The sequence below is a fragment of the Sinohyriopsis cumingii genome, chromosome 11, assembly GCF_028554795.1.
Source record: "Sinohyriopsis cumingii isolate HCF-2022 chromosome 11, ASM2855479v2, whole genome shotgun sequence".
Taxonomy (NCBI): domain Eukaryota; kingdom Metazoa; phylum Mollusca; class Bivalvia; order Unionida; family Unionidae; genus Sinohyriopsis; species Sinohyriopsis cumingii.
In genome coordinates, this window is record NC_142971.1 from 47235703 (window position 1) to 47256185 (window position 20483).

The window sequence follows — 20483 nt, forward strand, 5'->3', positions numbered from 1 at the left end:
TTGGCAAATTTCACATAGGAATTTGATTTAGATGGCCTAAGTTCACATTATAGTGTTCTGGCAAAAGACTGCTTGGTTTTGTTAGGCAATGAGAGTAGTCTTGCTCAATGGTACAATAAGGCAACCAGCTTGATAGAAATCTATCATGTTAACCATTGGACTGATGTACATTTTATCAGTGTAATTTAGAGTCTGTTTAAACCATTCCGAACACGCCATCTCTCTCCCTCCCTCTCTCTCTCATATATATATATATATATATATATATATATATATATATATATATATATATATATATATATATATATATATACACATGAAAGAAATAGTATTTTCAATCTTTCTGATCTGTACTGATATTCTGGTTGAATTCTAAAAGTAAATTTAAATATATATAAGGAGTTTGCAAATTTTATAAAAGTCAGCTTGCCTAGCAAGTAGCAGGACAATATGATACAATGTAGAATTTAAGAAAATGTCATTATATGTATTGAAACGTTTGTTTCCTTTGTATCTGTTGATACCTAAAAACCATATCCCAATAATTAAAATTATCTAAGACTATATGTAAATAATACACGTATGTATGTACGTTTCTATGTATGTATGTATGTACACACACAAACGTATATATATATATATATATATATATATATATATATATATATATATATATATCACAAATGACACACACATATCTTAAAACACCCTCAGGGACCCAGGATATATATGATCCGTTTATACGAGATAAACTTGGTATAATTCAGTATGGTATAATTATCGAGTAAGATCAGTAGAGTTTTTGCCCTTGTTTGCAATCGTTATAGGATAACGCGTTAAAAATGAAATTACACAGAAGTACAATTAATGTTAATAGCTGATAAAGTTATGCGAGCTTTGTTGCATACTCTCTCTCTCTCTCTCTCTCTCTCTCTCGTGTGTCAGTATGATAAAGCAAGAAGAAAAAGGAAGAACAGTAAAGAACATATATAAAAAGGTTTATTGAAACAGCGTCTCATCGTGGTGTGGGCACCACGATGCATAGGGATAAATAAAAAAGCGAGTATTCCATTACTTTTCACTTCATTTGATATGCATCCATGTGACACAGAACGCTCTCGGTGAGTACAGGGAATCAGATGTACGTCACTGTGCGGGACTAGGTATAAAACATTTCTTGTATTTTTAATTGTAAATTTTTCGGGCATTTAAGTAGAAATTAAATTATTTCAGTTCTAGTGAGAACAACATTTCGACTGTAAAACATAATTTGTTGTCTTGATGCGTTTTCAAGACTCTTGGGCTGATTAGTCACACATCTCTTCAACGTTTCCGATGTACAAATGTTTGTGTGCAGTATAATATTAGTAACTAAAGTGTATACTGATTCAAAGTTCTAATCCAAAAGAAGCAAAACTGGCCTCAGATACTCATATTTGTCACTCATCCATTTTCTGACCCAGATAAGGGGAGAATTCCACGTTGAAATTGACTTAAAATGCAGGTTCAGGACATTATTGTTGTTGTTATTATTATTATTATTATTATTCCTCTTTCTGTCCTATCATTTGGTTAAAATAAGCGACACCGGCCTATAAGCTAACTTTAAAAATAGGATCTTATCAGATTTGCAAAGGATATCTTCTTGCAACTTGGAGAAGTTAACGTTGTGGAAATACAGAAAGTGGAAGCATGGAATATCTATCTAAACTTACTGTAATCAAAACAGAATTTTATAACCCAATTTATTTTGCCAATGGCCCATATTTGAAGTATTCGCTACAGGATGCCAATTTTCCCACTGGCAGACTGAGGTCCTGTTGTACAAGAAATCAATCAATCAATAAATTAATTAAAAAAATTCTCACAATTCATACATTCCATATTTATCAATCAATTAGTTTATAAGAAATACCACAAATAAGTATGCAAAATGAAAGACACTGATGGCATATTTTGCAACTCTTCGCTAGAGACTACACCAGGAATATATGAGAAGAAACTTGAAGGAAGTATTTCGAGGTGAAAGGAGGCAGCTTGTTGTGGTAGTAAAAGTAGAGGAAACTGGATAAATTGAACCGAATTTGTTAATAAGAAATACTGGTCATCTATGATCGCATATTCCAGTAGTAAGGATCGAAACCAAGAGCAGAGAAGTGCGAAGCAACATTTGCTATATTCAGGTCCTATACTTGATTTTTTTAGGATCCGAATTATTGAAGAAAGTTAAGGAAAAAGAGAAAATGAAAGTCTAGAAATTGCTCTATTTATTATTTATATTGAAGAAAGTAAATTTAGTTACAATAAAAGAAAGAAAGAAAAACTTCAACTGTTTTTAGTTATAAAAGAAAAAAAAAATTAGAGTCTACAGCACCCGGTATTCCCAGGCGGTCACCCATCCAAGTACTAACCGGGCCCGACGTTGCTTAACTTCGGTGATCGGACGAGAACCGGTGCTTTCAACGTGGTATGGCCGTAGACACAAGTGTGTGTAAATTTAAGACTTATATTCGCTACTCTCTTCACCGTTTCCGATGTACAGACGTTTACGTTTATGTGCCGTGTAAAATTAGTAATTAAAGTGTACTGATTAAAACTTATATAGATAAAACTGCCTTCATACATTATTCAGATTTGTCGTTCAGGCATTTTCGGACTCGGACATTAGTTGCTTAACCGCAGGTTTACACCTTCAAATGGACTTAAATAACAATGCATTTAAACGAAGAATCAGTTCATTTTTGTTGTTTTTGGGCATTATCATTATTATTATTATTATTTATCTTGTATCAACTGACTAATTCAATAGGTAAATAATCGACATCAGCCTATGAGCTACCTTTAAAGACGGACTCGAATCTGATTTGAAACGGATATCGTCTTGCAGCTCGGAAACGTTAAAGTTGTGGAAACACAGAAAGTGCAAGGAAGTGGAAGCAGGGAACATCCATCCAAACTTACTGTAATCAAAACAGAGATTTATACACCAATTTATTTTGTCAATGACCCATATTCGAAGTATTCGCTAAGGGATGCTAAGTTTCACACTGATAGACTGGTGCCCTGCTAAAAAACAGGTAAATAAAATAATTAAAAATAATACATTCCAAATATATCTATCAATTAGTGAATAAGAAATACCACAGACAAGTATCCAAAATGAAAGACATCGATTGCATACGTTGCAATTATTCGCTACATGCTGAATCCGAAATATCAGAAGAAATTTGGAGGATCTGGACGGCATACGAGGCGGCCCATTTCGATCCTGGAGGTAGAGGAAACTGAAAAATTTGCACCAGATTTGTGAACAAAAGAAATATTGGCCATATATGATCGCATATCATCACAGTGAGGATGGAACCCAAAAAAAAATTAAAAAATGCCTACAACACCCGGTATTCCCAGGCGGTCACCCATCCAAGTACTAACCGGGCCCGACGTTGCTTAACTTCGGTGATCGGACGAGAACCGGTGTTTTCAACGTGGTATGGCCGTAGACATTTGTACGTACAAATTTAAGACTAATATAGGTTGTCTCTTCGTCGTTACATACACTACACACATACATATATTAGACACACACACAGATATATATATATATATATATATATATATATATATATATATATATATATATATATATATATATATATATATATATTAGAGACAGGGGAGAGCTCATCTTACGACAATACATCCCTTCAGTTTCAATCTGTAAGGAAGCAAGAGCTTATTTGATCGCCGATGTCACTGACATGTAGGTTGCCATATTTGTGCAGTCATTTGAATAGTAATACAATGGCGAGTTCCGTGTCAAATTTCATCAAGGTTGTCGTTTTCTTTCGTCAGTCAGCTTCATTAACGACAAATGATGTTATACTCGCAATTATTTCTGAGAAAATAAATCGTATTTCTCCCGATTTCATGCAGGTATATCTCGATGAAAGGTCGGTCAAGTTTGCATGGCAGGCTAGTAAGCACAGGGGCTCGCATCGTTGCTCACAATTAAACTGACAGTCATACATTTTATACTATATGTACGACTGATAGTTTCACTGTAAGCAATGATACGAGCCCCCTGTGGCTAGTAAGCAGCTACCCTATGCCGATACCGCATGGTGTCGGCGATTTCCAACGTTTTGATAAGCAAAACAAATATGTCCATACACCCCAATACAAATGTCCAAAGATCAAAAATCGCTATTTTGGGACTATTATGAATTCATTCAAGGACATTCTAAATTACATCATCGCCATACGTCAAGATTGTTAGCACATCAACACATTCAGAATTGGACTTCATTCAGAAAACCACTGGCATTCATTTGGAACACTACCCTTTTGGACTTGTCATAGAACATTTATGGACTATTTGTGATTTCATTCATAATGCTGAAAAGTATTTAAATTTTCACTTTGTATTCTTTATAAAAATAAATTAAGTCGGTTGATTTAGATTGGCTAAGATAGCATTAAGGTGTTTTTGTTTATATGAGCCAATATCACATTATTCTTTTCTTGGTTTAGATGGGCTAAGTTCACATTATGGTATATTGGTTTAGATGGGCTAAGTTCACATTAAGGTCTTTGGCTAAGTTTCCATTAAGATATTTGGTTTAGATTGGCTAAGTTTGCATTAAAGTGTATTGGCTTATATTGGCAAATTTCACATAGGAATTTGATTTAGATGGCCTAAGTTCACATTATAGTGTTCTGGCAAAAGACTGCTTGGTTTTGTTAGGCAATGAGAGTAGTCTTGCTCAATGGTACAATAAGGCAACCAGCTTGATAGAAATCTATCATGTTAACCATTGGACTGATGTACATTTTATCAGTGTAATTTAGAGTCTGTTTAAACCATTCCGAACACGCCATCTCTCTCCCTCCCTCTCTCTCTCATATATATATATATATATATATATATATATATATATATATATATATATATATATATATATATATATATATATATATATATATATATATATACACATGAAAGAAATAGTATTTTCAATCTTTCTGATCTGTACTGATATTCTGGTTGAATTCTAAAAGTAAATTTAAATATATATAAGGAGTTTGCAAATTTTATAAAAGTCAGCTTGCCTAGCAAGTAGCAGGACAATATGATACAATGTAGAATTTAAGAAAATGTCATTATATGTATTGAAACGTTTGTTTCCTTTGTATCTGTTGATACCTAAAAACCATATCCCAATAATTAAAATTATCTAAGACTATATGTAAATAATACACGTATGTATGTACGTTTCTATGTATGTATGTATGTACACACACAAACGTATATATATATATATATATATATATATATATATATATATATATATATATATATATATATATATATATATATATATATATATATATATATATCACAAATGACACACACATATCTTAAAACACCCTCAGGGACCCAGGATATATATGATCCGTTTATACGAGATAAACTTGGTATAATTCAGTATGGTATAATTATCGAGTAAGATCAGTAGAGTTTTTGCCCTTGTTTGCAATCGTTATAGGATAACGCGTTAAAAATGAAATTACACAGAAGTACAATTAATGTTAATAGCTGATAAAGTTATGCGAGCTTTGTTGCATACTCTCTCTCTCTCTCTCTCTCTCTCTCTCTCTCTCTCGTGTGTCAGTATGATAAAGCAAGAAGAAAAAGGAAGAACAGTAAAGAACATATATAAAAAGGTTTATTGAAACAGCGTCTCATCGTGGTGTGGGCACCACGATGCATAGGGATAAATAAAAAAGCGAGTATTCCATTACTTTTCACTTCATTTGATATGCATCCATGTGACACAGAACGCTCTCGGTGAGTACAGGGAATCAGATGTACGTCACTGTGCGGGACTAGGTATAAAACATTTCTTGTATTTTTAATTGTAAATTTTTCGGGCATTTAAGTAGAAATTAAATTATTTCAGTTCTAGTGAGAACAACATTTCGACTGTAAAACATAATTTGTTGTCTTGATGCGTTTTCAAGACTCTTGGGCTGATTAGTCACACATCTCTTCAACGTTTCCGATGTACAAATGTTTGTGTGCAGTATAATATTAGTAACTAAAGTGTATACTGATTCAAAGTTCTAATCCAAAAGAAGCAAAACTGGCCTCAGATACTCATATTTGTCACTCATCCATTTTCTGACCCAGATAAGGGGAGAATTCCACGTTGAAATTGACTTAAAATGCAGGTTCAGGACATTATTGTTGTTGTTATTATTATTATTATTATTCCTCTTTCTGTCCTATCATTTGGTTAAAATAAGCGACACCGGCCTATAAGCTAACTTTAAAAATAGGATCTTATCAGATTTGCAAAGGATATCTTCTTGCAACTTGGAGAAGTTAACGTTGTGGAAATACAGAAAGTGGAAGCATGGAATATCTATCTAAACTTACTGTAATCAAAACAGAATTTTATAACCCAATTTATTTTGCCAATGGCCCATATTTGAAGTATTCGCTACAGGATGCCAATTTTCCCACTGGCAGACTGAGGTCCTGTTGTACAAGAAATCAATCAATCAATAAATTAATTAAAAAAATTCTCACAATTCATACATTCCATATTTATCAATCAATTAGTTTATAAGAAATACCACAAATAAGTATGCAAAATGAAAGACACTGATGGCATATTTTGCAACTCTTCGCTAGAGACTACACCAGGAATATATGAGAAGAAACTTGAAGGAAGTATTTCGAGGTGAAAGGAGGCAGCTTGTTGTGGTAGTAAAAGTAGAGGAAACTGGATAAATTGAACCGAATTTGTTAATAAGAAATACTGGTCATCTATGATCGCATATTCCAGTAGTAAGGATCGAAACCAAGAGCAGAGAAGTGCGAAGCAACATTTGCTATATTCAGGTCCTATACTTGATTTTTTTAGGATCCGAATTATTGAAGAAAGTTAAGGAAAAAGAGAAAATGAAAGTCTAGAAATTGCTCTATTTATTATTTATATTGAAGAAAGTAAATTTAGTTACAATAAAAGAAAGAAAGAAAAACTTCAACTGTTTTTAGTTATAAAAGAAAAAAAAAATTAGAGTCTACAGCACCCGGTATTCCCAGGCGGTCACCCATCCAAGTACTAACCGGGCCCGACGTTGCTTAACTTCGGTGATCGGACGAGAACCGGTGCTTTCAACGTGGTATGGCCGTAGACACAAGTGTGTGTAAATTTAAGACTTATATTCGCTACTCTCTTCACCGTTTCCGATGTACAGACGTTTACGTTTATGTGCCGTGTAAAATTAGTAATTAAAGTGTACTGATTAAAACTTATATAGATAAAACTGCCTTCATACATTATTCAGATTTGTCGTTCAGGCATTTTCGGACTCGGACATTAGTTGCTTAACCGCAGGTTTACACCTTCAAATGGACTTAAATAACAATGCATTTAAACGAAGAATCAGTTCATTTTTGTTGTTTTTGGGCATTATCATTATTATTATTATTATTTATCTTGTATCAACTGACTAATTCAATAGGTAAATAATCGACATCAGCCTATGAGCTACCTTTAAAGACGGACTCGAATCTGATTTGAAACGGATATCGTCTTGCAGCTCGGAAACGTTAAAGTTGTGGAAACACAGAAAGTGCAAGGAAGTGGAAGCAGGGAACATCCATCCAAACTTACTGTAATCAAAACAGAGATTTATACACCAATTTATTTTGTCAATGACCCATATTCGAAGTATTCGCTAAGGGATGCTAAGTTTCACACTGATAGACTGGTGCCCTGCTAAAAAACAGGTAAATAAAATAATTAAAAATAATACATTCCAAATATATCTATCAATTAGTGAATAAGAAATACCACAGACAAGTATCCAAAATGAAAGACATCGATTGCATACGTTGCAATTATTCGCTACATGCTGAATCCGAAATATCAGAAGAAATTTGGAGGATCTGGACGGCATACGAGGCGGCCCATTTCGATCCTGGAGGTAGAGGAAACTGAAAAATTTGCACCAGATTTGTGAACAAAAGAAATATTGGCCATATATGATCGCATATCATCACAGTGAGGATGGAACCCCAAAAAAAATTAAAAAATGCCTACAACACCCGGTATTCCCAGGCGGTCACCCATCCAAGTACTAACCGGGCTCGACGTTGCTTAACTTCGGTGATCGGACGAGAACCGGTGTTTTCAACGTGGTATGGCCGTAGACATTTGTACGTACAAATTTAAGACTAATATAGGTTGTCTCTTCGTCGTTACATACACTACACACATACATATATTAGACACACACACAGATATATATATATATATATATATATATATATATATATATATATATATATATATATATATATATATATATATATATATATATATATATATATATATATTAGAGACAGGGGAGAGCTCATCTTACGACAATACATCCCTTCAGTTTCAATCTGTAAGGAAGCAAGAGCTTATTTGATCGCCGATGTCACTGACATGTAGGTTGCCATATTTGTGCAGTCATTTGAATAGTAATACAATGGCGAGTTCCGTGTCAAATTTCATCAAGGTTGTCGTTTTCTTTCGTCAGTCAGCTTCATTAACGACAAATGATGTTATACTCGCAATTATTTCTGAGAAAATAAATCGTATTTCTCCCGATTTCATGCAGGTATATCTCGATGAAAGGTCGGTCAAGTTTGCATGGCAGGCTAGTAAGCACAGGGGCTCGCATCGTTGCTCACAATTAAACTGACAGTCATACATTTTATACTATATGTACGACTGATAGTTTCACTGTAAGCAATGATACGAGCCCCCTGTGGCTAGTAAGCAGCTACCCTATGCCGATACCGCATGGTGTCGGCGATTTCCAACGTTTTGATAAGCAAAACAAATATGTCCATACACCCCAATACAAATGTCCAAAGATCAAAAATCGCTATTTTGGGACTATTATGAATTCATTCAAGGACATTCTAAATTACATCATCGCCATACGTCAAGATTGTTAGCACATCAACACATTCAGAATTGGACTTCATTCAGAAAACCACTGGCATTCATTTGGAACACTACCCTTTTGGACTTGTCATAGAACATTTATGGACTATTTGTGATTTCATTCATAATGCTGAAAAGTATTTAAATTTTCACTTTGTATTCTTTATAAAAATAAATTAAGTCGGTTGATTTAGATTGGCTAAGATAGCATTAAGGTGTTTTTGTTTATATGAGCCAATATCACATTATTCTTTTCTTGGTTTAGATGGGCTAAGTTCACATTATGGTATATTGGTTTAGATGGGCTAAGTTCACATTAAGGTCTTTGGCTAAGTTTCCATTAAGATATTTGGTTTAGATTGGCTAAGTTTGCATTAAAGTGTATAGGCTTATATTGGCAAATTTCACATAGGAATTTGATTTAGATGGCCTAAGTTCACATTATAGTGTTCTGGCAAAAGACTGCTTGGTTTTGTTAGGCAATGAGAGTAGTCTTGCTCAATGGTACAATAAGGCAACCAGCTTGATAGAAATCTATCATGTTAACCATTGGACTGATGTACATTTTATCAGTGTAATTTAGAGTCTGTTTAAACCATTCCGAACACGCCATCTCTCTCCCTCCCTCTCTCTCTCATATATATATATATATATATATATATATATATATATATATATATATATATATATATATATATATATATATATATATATATACACATGAAAGAAATAGTATTTTCAATCTTTCTGATCTGTACTGATATTCTGGTTGAATTCTAAAAGTAAATTTAAATATATATAAGGAGTTTGCAAATTTTATAAAAGTCAGCTTGCCTAGCAAGTAGCAGGACAATATGATACAATGTAGAATTTAAGAAAATGTCATTATATGTATTGAAACGTTTGTTTCCTTTGTATCTGTTGATACCTAAAAACCATATCCCAATAATTAAAATTATCTAAGACTATATGTAAATAATACACGTATGTATGTACGTTTCTATGTATGTATGTATGTACACACACAAACGTATATATATATATATATATATATATATATATATATATATATATATATATATATATATATATATATATATATATATCACAAATGACACACACATATCTTAAAACACCCTCAGGGACCCAGGATATATATGATCCGTTTATACGAGATAAACTTGGTATAATTCAGTATGGTATAATTATCGAGTAAGATCAGTAGAGTTTTTGCCCTTGTTTGCAATCGTTATAGGATAACGCGTTAAAAATGAAATTACACAGAAGTACAATTAATGTTAATAGCTGATAAAGTTATGCGAGCTTTGTTGCATACTCTCTCTCTCTCTCTCTCTCTCTCTCTCTCGTGTGTCAGTATGATAAAGCAAGAAGAAAAAGGAAGAACAGTAAAGAACATATATAAAAAGGTTTATTGAAACAGCGTCTCATCGTGGTGTGGGCACCACGATGCATAGGGATAAATAAAAAAGCGAGTATTCCATTACTTTTCACTTCATTTGATATGCATCCATGTGACACAGAACGCTCTCGGTGAGTACAGGGAATCAGATGTACGTCACTGTGCGGGACTAGGTATAAAACATTTCTTGTATTTTTAATTGTAAATTTTTCGGGCATTTAAGTAGAAATTAAATTATTTCAGTTCTAGTGAGAACAACATTTCGACTGTAAAACATAATTTGTTGTCTTGATGCGTTTTCAAGACTCTTGGGCTGATTAGTCACACATCTCTTCAACGTTTCCGATGTACAAATGTTTGTGTGCAGTATAATATTAGTAACTAAAGTGTATACTGATTCAAAGTTCTAATCCAAAAGAAGCAAAACTGGCCTCAGATACTCATATTTGTCACTCATCCATTTTCTGACCCAGATAAGGGGAGAATTCCACGTTGAAATTGACTTAAAATGCAGGTTCAGGACATTATTGTTGTTGTTATTATTATTATTATTATTCCTCTTTCTGTCCTATCATTTGGTTAAAATAAGCGACACCGGCCTATAAGCTAACTTTAAAAATAGGATCTTATCAGATTTGCAAAGGATATCTTCTTGCAACTTGGAGAAGTTAACGTTGTGGAAATACAGAAAGTGGAAGCATGGAATATCTATCTAAACTTACTGTAATCAAAACAGAATTTTATAACCCAATTTATTTTGCCAATGGCCCATATTTGAAGTATTCGCTACAGGATGCCAATTTTCCCACTGGCAGACTGAGGTCCTGTTGTACAAGAAATCAATCAATCAATAAATTAATTAAAAAAATTCTCACAATTCATACATTCCATATTTATCAATCAATTAGTTTATAAGAAATACCACAAATAAGTATGCAAAATGAAAGACACTGATGGCATATTTTGCAACTCTTCGCTAGAGACTACACCAGGAATATATGAGAAGAAACTTGAAGGAAGTATTTCGAGGTGAAAGGAGGCAGCTTGTTGTGGTAGTAAAAGTAGAGGAAACTGGATAAATTGAACCGAATTTGTTAATAAGAAATACTGGTCATCTATGATCGCATATTCCAGTAGTAAGGATCGAAACCAAGAGCAGAGAAGTGCGAAGCAACATTTGCTATATTCAGGTCCTATACTTGATTTTTTTAGGATCCGAATTATTGAAGAAAGTTAAGGAAAAAGAGAAAATGAAAGTCTAGAAATTGCTCTATTTATTATTTATATTGAAGAAAGTAAATTTAGTTACAATAAAAGAAAGAAAGAAAAACTTCAACTGTTTTTAGTTATAAAAGAAAAAAAAAATTAGAGTCTACAGCACCCGGTATTCCCAGGCGGTCACCCATCCAAGTACTAACCGGGCCCGACGTTGCTTAACTTCGGTGATCGGACGAGAACCGGTGCTTTCAACGTGGTATGGCCGTAGACACAAGTGTGTGTAAATTTAAGACTTATATTCGCTACTCTCTTCACCGTTTCCGATGTACAGACGTTTACGTTTATGTGCCGTGTAAAATTAGTAATTAAAGTGTACTGATTAAAACTTATATAGATAAAACTGCCTTCATACATTATTCAGATTTGTCGTTCAGGCATTTTCGGACTCGGACATTAGTTGCTTAACCGCAGGTTTACACCTTCAAATGGACTTAAATAACAATGCATTTAAACGAAGAATCAGTTCATTTTTGTTGTTTTTGGGCATTATCATTATTATTATTATTATTTATCTTGTATCAACTGACTAATTCAATAGGTAAATAATCGACATCAGCCTATGAGCTACCTTTAAAGACGGACTCGAATCTGATTTGAAACGGATATCGTCTTGCAGCTCGGAAACGTTAAAGTTGTGGAAACACAGAAAGTGCAAGGAAGTGGAAGCAGGGAACATCCATCCAAACTTACTGTAATCAAAACAGAGATTTATACACCAATTTATTTTGTCAATGACCCATATTCGAAGTATTCGCTAAGGGATGCTAAGTTTCACACTGATAGACTGGTGCCCTGCTAAAAAACAGGTAAATAAAATAATTAAAAATAATACATTCCAAATATATCTATCAATTAGTGAATAAGAAATACCACAGACAAGTATCCAAAATGAAAGACATCGATTGCATACGTTGCAATTATTCGCTACATGCTGAATCCGAAATATCAGAAGAAATTTGGAGGATCTGGACGGCATACGAGGCGGCCCATTTCGATCCTGGAGGTAGAGGAAACTGAAAAATTTGCACCAGATTTGTGAACAAAAGAAATATTGGCCATATATGATCGCATATCATCACAGTGAGGATGGAACCCAAAAAAAAATTAAAAAATGCCTACAACACCCGGTATTCCCAGGCGGTCACCCATCCAAGTACTAACCGGGCCCGACGTTGCTTAACTTCGGTGATCGGACGAGAACCGGTGTTTTCAACGTGGTATGGCCGTAGACATTTGTACGTACAAATTTAAGACTAATATAGGTTGTCTCTTCGTCGTTACATACACTACACACATACATATATTAGACACACACACAGAGATATATATATATATATATATATATATATATATATATATATATATATATATATATATATATATATATATATATATATATATATTAGAGACAGGGGAGAGCTCATCTTACGACAATACATCCCTTCAGTTTCAATCTGTAAGGAAGCAAGAGCTTATTTGATCGCCGATGTCACTGACATGTAGGTTGCCATATTTGTGCAGTCATTTGAATAGTAATACAATGGCGAGTTCCGTGTCAAATTTCATCAAGGTTGTCGTTTTCTTTCGTCAGTCAGCTTCATTAACGACAAATGATGTTATACTCGCAATTATTTCTGAGAAAATAAATCGTATTTCTCCCGATTTCATGCAGGTATATCTCGATGAAAGGTCGGTCAAGTTTGCATGGCAGGCTAGTAAGCACAGGGGCTCGCATCGTTGCTCACAATTAAACTGACAGTCATACATTTTATACTATATGTACGACTGATAGTTTCACTGTAAGCAATGATACGAGCCCCCTGTGGCTAGTAAGCAGCTACCCTATGCCGATACCGCATGGTGTCGGCGATTTCCAACGTTTTGATAAGCAAAACAAATATGTCCATACACCCCAATACAAATGTCCAAAGATCAAAAATCGCTATTTTGGGACTATTATGAATTCATTCAAGGACATTCTAAATTACATCATCGCCATACGTCAAGATTGTTAGCACATCAACACATTCAGAATTGGACTTCATTCAGAAAACCACTGGCATTCATTTGGAACACTACCCTTTTGGACTTGTCATAGAACATTTATGGACTATTTGTGATTTCATTCATAATGCTGAAAAGTATTTAAATTTTCACTTTGTATTCTTTATAAAAATAAATTAAGTCGGTTGATTTAGATTGGCTAAGATAGCATTAAGGTGTTTTTGTTTATATGAGCCAATATCACATTATTCTTTTCTTGGTTTAGATGGGCTAAGTTCACATTATGGTATATTGGTTTAGATGGGCTAAGTTCACATTAAGGTCTTTGGCTAAGTTTCCATTAAGATATTTGGTTTAGATTGGCTAAGTTTGCATTAAAGTGTATTGGCTTATATTGGCAAATTTCACATAGGAATTTGATTTAGATGGCCTAAGTTCACATTATAGTGTTCTGGCAAAAGACTGCTTGGTTTTGTTAGGCAATGAGAGTAGTCTTGCTCAATGGTACAATAAGGCAACCAGCTTGATAGAAATCTATCATGTTAACCATTGGACTGATGTACATTTTATCAGTGTAATTTAGAGTCTGTTTAAACCATTCCGAACACGCCATCTCTCTCCCTCCCTCTCTCTCTCATATATATATATATATATATATATATATATATATATATATATATATATATATATATATATATATATATATATATATATATACACATGAAAGAAATAGTATTTTCAATCTTTCTGATCTGTACTGATATTCTGGTTGAATTCTAAAAGTAAATTTAAATATATATAAGGAGTTTGCAAATTTTATAAAAGTCAGCTTGCCTAGCAAGTAGCAGGACAATATGATACAATGTAGAATTTAAGAAAATGTCATTATATGTATTGAAACGTTTGTTTCCTTTGTATCTGTTGATACCTAAAAACCATATCCCAATAATTAAAATTATCTAAGACTATATGTAAATAATACACGTATGTATGTACGTTTCTATGTATGTATGTATGTACACACACAAACGTATATATATATATATATATATATATATATATATATATATATATATATATATATATATATATATATATATCACAAATGACACACACATATCTTAAAACACCCTCAGGGACCCAGGATATATATGATCCGTTTATACGAGATAAACTTGGTATAATTCAGTATGGTATAATTATCGAGTAAGATCAGTAGAGTTTTTGCCCTTGTTTGCAATCGTTATAGGATAACGCGTTAAAAATGAAATTACACAGAAGTACAATTAATGTTAATAGCTGATAAAGTTATGCGAGCTTTGTTGCATACTCTCTCTCTCTCTCTCTCTCTCTCTCTCTCGTGTGTCAGTATGATAAAGCAAGAAGAAAAAGGAAGAACAGTAAAGAACATATATAAAAAGGTTTATTGAAACAGCGTCTCATCGTGGTGTGGGCACCACGATGCATAGGGATAAATAAAAAAGCGAGTATTCCATTACTTTTCACTTCATTTGATATGCATCCATGTGACACAGAACGCTCTCGGTGAGTACAGGGAATCAGATGTACGTCACTGTGCGGGACTAGGTATAAAACATTTCTTGTATTTTTAATTGTAAATTTTTCGGGCATTTAAGTAGAAATTAAATTATTTCAGTTCTAGTGAGAACAACATTTCGACTGTAAAACATAATTTGTTGTCTTGATGCGTTTTCAAGACTCTTGGGCTGATTAGTCACACATCTCTTCAACGTTTCCGATGTACAAATGTTTGTGTGCAGTATAATATTAGTAACTAAAGTGTATACTGATTCAAAGTTCTAATCCAAAAGAAGCAAAACTGGCCTCAGATACTCATATTTGTCACTCATCCATTTTCTGACCCAGATAAGGGGAGAATTCCACGTTGAAATTGACTTAAAATGCAGGTTCAGGACATTATTGTTGTTGTTATTATTATTATTATTATTCCTCTTTCTGTCCTATCATTTGGTTAAAATAAGCGACACCGGCCTATAAGCTAACTTTAAAAATAGGATCTTATCAGATTTGCAAAGGATATCTTCTTGCAACTTGGAGAAGTTAACGTTGTGGAAATACAGAAAGTGGAAGCATGGAATATCTATCTAAACTTACTGTAATCAAAACAGAATTTTATAACCCAATTTATTTTGCCAATGGCCCATATTTGAAGTATTCGCTACAGGATGCCAATTTTCCCACTGGCAGACTGAGGTCCTGTTGTACAAGAAATCAATCAATCAATAAATTAATTAAAAAAATTCTCACAATTCATACATTCCATATTTATCAATCAATTAGTTTATAAGAAATACCACAAATAAGTATGCAAAATGAAAGACACTGATGGCATATTTTGCAACTCTTCGCTAGAGACTACACCAGGAATATATGAGAAGAAACTTGAAGGAAGTATTTCGAGGTGAAAGGAGGCAGCTTGTTGTGGTAGTAAAAGTAGAGGAAACTGGATAAATTGAACCGAATTTGTTAATAAGAAATACTGGTCATCTATGATCGCATATTCCAGTAGTAAGGATCGAAACCAAGAGCAGAGAAGTGCGAAGCAACATTTGCTATATTCAGGTCCTATACTTGATTTTTTTAGGATCCGAATTATTGAAGAAAGTTAAGGAAAAAGAGAAAATGAAAGTCTAGAAATTGCTCTATTTATTATTTATATTGAAGAAAGTAAATTTAGTTACAATAAAAGAAAGAAAGAAAAACTTCAACTGTTTTTAGTTATAAAAGAAAAAAAAAATTAGAGTCTACAGCACCCGGTATTCCCAGGCGGTCACCCATCCAAGTACTAACCGGGCCCGACGTTGCTTAACTTCGGTGATCGGACGAGAACCGGTGCTTTCAACGTGGTATGGCCGTAGACACAAGTGTGTGTAAATTTAAGACTTATATTCGCTACTCTCTTCACCGTTTCCGATGTACAGACGTTTACGTTTATGTGCCGTGTAAAATTAGTAATTAAAGTGTACTGATTAAAACTTATATAGATAAAACTGCCTTCATACATTATTCAGATTTGTCGTTCAGGCATTTTCGGACTCGGACATTAGTTGCTTAACCGCAGGTTTACACCTTCAAATGGACTTAAATAACAATGCATTTAAACGAAGAATCAGTTCATTTTTGTTGTTTTTGGGCATTATCATTATTATTATTATTATTTATCTTGTATCAACTGACTAATTCAATAGGTAAATAATCGACATCAGCCTATGAGCTACCTTTAAAGACGGACTCGAATCTGATTTGAAACGGATATCGTCTTGCAGCTCGGAAACGTTAAAGTTGTGGAAACACAGAAAGTGCAAGGAAGTGGAAGCAGGGAACATCCATCCAAACTTACTGTAATCAAAACAGAGATTTATACACCAATTTATTTTGTCAATGACCCATATTCGAAGTATTCGCTAAGGGATGCTAAGTTTCACACTGATAGACTGGTGCCCTGCTAAAAAACAGGTAAATAAAATAATTAAAAATAATACATTCCAAATATATCTATCAATTAGTGAATAAGAAATACCACAGACAAGTATCCAAAATGAAAGACATCGATTGCATACGTTGCAATTATTCGCTACATGCTGAATCCGAAATATCAGAAGAAATTTGGAGGATCTGGACGGCATACGAGGCGGCCCATTTCGATCCTGGAGGTAGAGGAAACTGAAAAATTTGCACCAGATTTGTGAACAAAAGAAATATTGGCCATATATGATCGCATATCATCACAGTGAGGATGGAACCCAAAAAAAAATTAAAAAATGCCTACAACACCCGGTATTCCCAGGCGGTCACCCATCCAAGTACTAACCGGGCCCGACGTTGCTTAACTTCGGTGATCGGACGAGAACCGGTGTTTTCAACGTGGTATGGCCGTAGACATTTGTACGTACAAATTTAAGACTAATATAGGTTGTCTCTTCGTCGTTACATACACTACACACATACATATATTAGACACACACACAGAGATATATATATATATATATATATATATATATATATATATATATATATATATATATATATATATATATATATATATATATATATATTAGAGACAGGGGAGAGCTCATCTTACGACAATACATCCCTTCAGTTTCAATCTGTAAGGAAGCAAGAGCTTATTTGATCGCCGATGTCACTGACATGTAGGTTGCCATATTTGTGCAGTCATTTGAATAGTAATACAATGGCGAGTTCCGTGTCAAATTTCATCAAGGTTGTCGTTTTCTTTCGTCAGTCAGCTTCATTAACGACAAATGATGTTATACTCGCAATTATTTCTGAGAAAATAAATCGTATTTCTCCCGATTTCATGCAGGTATATCTCGATGAAAGGTCGGTCAAGTTTGCATGGCAGGCTAGTAAGCACAGGGGCTCGCATCGTTGCTCACAATTAAACTGACAGTCATACATTTTATACTATATGTACGACTGATAGTTTCACTGTAAGCAATGATACGAGCCCCCTGTGGCTAGTAAGCAGCTACCCTATGCCGATACCGCATGGTGTCGGCGATTTCCAACGTTTTGATAAGCAAAACAAATATGTCCATACACCCCAATACAAATGTCCAAAGATCAAAAATCGCTATTTTGGGACTATTATGAATTCATTCAAGGACATTCTAAATTACATCATCGCCATACGTCAAGATTGTTAGCACATCAACACATTCAGAATTGGACTTCATTCAGAAAACCACTGGCATTCATTTGGAACACTACCCTTTTGGACTTGTCATAGAACATTTATGGACTATTTGTGATTTCATTCATAATGCTGAAAAGTATTTAAATTTTCACTTTGTATTCTTTATAAAAATAAATTAAGTCGGTTGATTTAGATTGGCTAAGATAGCATTAAGGTGTTTTTGTTTATATGAGCCAATATCACATTATTCTTTTCTTGGTTTAGATGGGCTAAGTTCACATTATGGTATATTGGTTTAGATGGGCTAAGTTCACATTAAGGTCTTTGGCTAAGTTTCCATTAAGATATTTGGTTTAGATTGGCTAAGTTTGCATTAAAGTGTATTGGCTTATATTGGCAAATTTCACATAGGAATTTGATTTAGATGGCCTAAGTTCACATTATAGTGTTCTGGCAAAAGACTGCTTGGTTTTGTTAGGCAATGAGAGTAGTCTTGCTCAATGGTACAATAAGGCAACCAGCTTGATAGAAATCTATCATGTTAACCATTGGACTGATGTACATTTTATCAGTGTAATTTAGAGTCTGTTTAAACCATTCCGAACACGCCATCTCTCTCCCTCCCTCTCTCTCTCATATATATATATATATATATATATATATATATATATATATATATATATATATATATATATATATATATATATATATATATACACATGAAAGAAATAGTATTTTCAATCTTTCTGATCTGTACTGATATTCTGGTTGAATTCTAAAAGTAAATTTAAATATATATAAGGAGTTTGCAAATTTTATAAAAGTCAGCTTGCCTAGCAAGTAGCAGGACAATATGATACAATGTAGAATTTAAGAAAATGTCATTATATGTATTGAAACGTTTGTTTCCTTTGTATCTGTTGATACCTAAAAACCATATCCCAATAATTAAAATTATCTAAGACTATATGTAAATAATACACGTATGTATGTACGTTTCTATGTATGTATGTATGTACACACACAAACGTATATATATATATATATATATATATATATATATATATATATATATATATCACAAATGACACACACATATCTTAAAACACCCTCAGGGACCCAGGATATATATGATCCGTTTATACGAGATAAACTTGGTATAATTCAGTATGGTATAATTATCGAGTATGATCAGTAGAGTTTTTGCTCTTGTTTGCAATCGTTATAGGATAACGCGTTAAAAATGAAATTACACAGAAGTACAATTAATGTTAATAGCTGATAAAGTTATGCGAGCTTTGTTGCATACTCTCTCTCTCTCTCTCTCTCTCTCTCTCTCGTGTGTCAGTATGATAAAGCAAGAAGAAAAAGGAAGAACAGTAAAGAACATATATAAAAAGGTTTATTGAAACAGCGTCTCATCGTGGTGTGGGCACCACGATGCATAGGGATAAATAAAAAAGCGAGTATTCCATTACTTTTCACTTCATTTGATATGCATCCATGTGACACAGAACGCTCTCGGTGAGTACAGGGAATCAGATGTACGTCACTGTGCGGGACTAGGTATAAAACATTTCTTGTATTTTTAATTGTAAATTTTTCGGGCATTTAAGTAGAAATTAAATTATTTCAGTTCTAGTGAGAACAACATTTCGACTGTAAAACATAATTTGTTGTCTTGATGCGTTTTCAAGACTCTTGGGCTGATTAGTCACACATCTCTTCAACGTTTCCGATGTACAAATGTTTGTGTGCAGTATAATATTAGTAACTAAAGTGTATACTGATTCAAAGTTCTAATCCAAAAGAAGCAAAACTGGCCTCAGATACTCATATTTGTCACTCATCCATTTTCTGACCCAGATAAGGGGAGAATTCCACGTTGAAATTGACTTAAAATGCAGGTTCAGGACATTATTGTTGTTGTTATTATTATTATTATTATTCCTCTTTCTGTCCTATCATTTGGTTAAAATAAGCGACACCGGCCTATAAGCTAACTTTAAAAATAGGATCTTATCAGATTTGCAAAGGATATCTTCTTGCAACTTGGAGAAGTTAACGTTGT

General features: G+C 33.5%; 8 non-coding genes across 8 annotated transcripts; all 8 read right to left on the bottom strand.

Moving 5' to 3' along the window:
• Positions 1-2362: 2362 nt before the first annotated feature.
• On the bottom strand, positions 2363-2481 carry LOC149788371 (5S ribosomal RNA). Its single transcript, XR_016424595.1, has one exon. It is a non-coding gene; the product is annotated as a 5S ribosomal RNA (ribosomal RNA).
• Positions 2482-3383: 902 nt separating this feature from the next.
• LOC149788372 (5S ribosomal RNA) lies at positions 3384-3502 on the bottom strand. Its single transcript, XR_016424730.1, has one exon. It is a non-coding gene; the product is annotated as a 5S ribosomal RNA (ribosomal RNA).
• A 3584-nt stretch (positions 3503-7086) lies between these two features.
• Positions 7087-7205, bottom strand: LOC149788373 (5S ribosomal RNA). The gene has a single exon (XR_016424596.1). It is a non-coding gene; the product is annotated as a 5S ribosomal RNA (ribosomal RNA).
• A 902-nt stretch (positions 7206-8107) lies between these two features.
• Positions 8108-8226, bottom strand: LOC149788374 (5S ribosomal RNA). The gene has a single exon (XR_016424798.1). It is a non-coding gene; the product is annotated as a 5S ribosomal RNA (ribosomal RNA).
• Positions 8227-11800: 3574 nt separating this feature from the next.
• LOC149788375 (5S ribosomal RNA) lies at positions 11801-11919 on the bottom strand. The gene has a single exon (XR_016424597.1). It is a non-coding gene; the product is annotated as a 5S ribosomal RNA (ribosomal RNA).
• Positions 11920-12821: 902 nt separating this feature from the next.
• On the bottom strand, positions 12822-12940 carry LOC149788376 (5S ribosomal RNA). The gene has a single exon (XR_016424732.1). It is a non-coding gene; the product is annotated as a 5S ribosomal RNA (ribosomal RNA).
• Positions 12941-16496: 3556 nt separating this feature from the next.
• Positions 16497-16615, bottom strand: LOC149788377 (5S ribosomal RNA). Its single transcript, XR_016424598.1, has one exon. It is a non-coding gene; the product is annotated as a 5S ribosomal RNA (ribosomal RNA).
• Positions 16616-17517: 902 nt separating this feature from the next.
• Positions 17518-17636, bottom strand: LOC149788378 (5S ribosomal RNA). Its single transcript, XR_016424733.1, has one exon. It is a non-coding gene; the product is annotated as a 5S ribosomal RNA (ribosomal RNA).
• Between the last annotated feature and the right edge of the window lie 2847 nt (positions 17637-20483).